Below are 1,592 nucleotides of genomic sequence, written 5' to 3' on the forward strand. Positions count from 1 at the left end.
GGACGTAAAAAACGCGTTCAACGTCATATCGTGGGAAGCCATCCGGCTTGCTGCGCGGAGGTGGGGTTTCTCCACTTACCTGCGCTCGGTGTTGGGCGCGTATTTGAGCGACAAGAGCGTTGTGTTACCTTGTGGAGACGAACGGATGAGGTCCCGTCTTGTGATGTGCGGCGTCCCTCAGGGGGACGTCTTGGGCCCCTTGTTATGGAATTTGGGGTTCGATCCGGTGCTGCGGGGAGGCCTCCCTGATGGATGTTCTTTCGTATGCTACACGGACAATACCCTAGTCCTGGCAGGGGAAGAGACTGACGGATGGGCAACACATAGGGCCTCCGTTGCGGTCGCGCTTGTTGCGCGGCATATGAGCGGGCTGGGCTTGGAGCTGGCCCCGGCTAACACCGAAGTGGTAGCCTTCAGGCCCCGGGGCCGCCGCGGGGGATTGGTAGAGGTCTCTGTCGGTAATACCCGGGTAGTTTTTGGACCACTAATGCGGTACCTGAGGCTGTGGGTTGACAATTGCTGGTGGTTCGAGGATCATTTCCGCCGGACAGCAGATAAGGCAACCCGGGTGGCCAATGTTCTGGCCGGGTTGATGCCTAATTTAAGGGGGCCACGCACACGTGCTAGGCGCTTGTATTCTACCGTGGTGCACTCCGTGATTTTATACGGACACCTATCTGGCACTGTGAAGTCGGATTAGGTAGAACCTCTGCCCCCCTCAAAAAGGTGCAAAGGCTCGTAGCGGCCAGAGTGGTGTGCGCTTATCACACGATGTCGTGTGATGCTGTGTGAGTGTTGCCTCACATCGTGCCGATCGAGCTAATGGCGCAAAAGCAGACCCGAGTATTCGAGGTTTCAAGGCGGGGCCGTGAAACTGGTGAGATGTTTGGGTCTGTTGAAATAGCAGAAGCCAGGAGACTGGCTGAGCAGGAGGCGGTGGAAGCGTGGAGGGTGCGCCTGCGTGTTCCCTCTCTTTCTGGGAAGCGCGTGCGGGTGGCCTTCGAGCCGATATTTGATCGGTGGTTGGCGTGCCGGGGTGCTCACATTTAGAGCCACGCAGGTCATTTCAGGCCATGGGGTGTTCGGTGCCTACTTACATTAAATAGGCAAGGCTCCGTCGCCTCTCTGCAGTCATTGTGGAGAGGTGGATGTGGATACCGCCTGGCATACTCTGGCGGAGTGCTCTGCGTGGCTGTGTGAGAGGATCCGGCTCATTGCTGTTGTGGGCCCGGATTTGAATCTGATATCCGTTTTAAGACGGATGACAGAAAAGAAGGAGTGCTGGCGGGTCTTCTTCACTTTTTGTGAGGGGGTCATGAGCACTAAGGAGGAGGCCGAGAGGGTGCGCCAAGGTCTGCGCCCCCTCTAAATTCTAGAAGTTGTCCTGCTCCCTTGCTTTCCCGACATTCTCTTCTCTTTGGAGGGGAGAGCAGTTGGTATAGGTCGGATGAAGCAGGCTGCAGGAAAGGAATGGCGGGGGCCATTCTCGGCCATTGCACGCAGCCTGTACGGAATGTAGAATGGGTTATGGTGTGATCCCATTTCTCACCCCAATGAAAATAAAAGGTGAAAACAGCAATGATGCTATTTAA

Source organism: Pseudomyrmex gracilis, unplaced genomic scaffold (assembly GCF_002006095.1).
Source record: "Pseudomyrmex gracilis isolate BER0280 unplaced genomic scaffold, ASM200609v1 scaffold_376, whole genome shotgun sequence".
In the NCBI taxonomy this organism is placed as follows: domain Eukaryota; kingdom Metazoa; phylum Arthropoda; class Insecta; order Hymenoptera; family Formicidae; genus Pseudomyrmex; species Pseudomyrmex gracilis.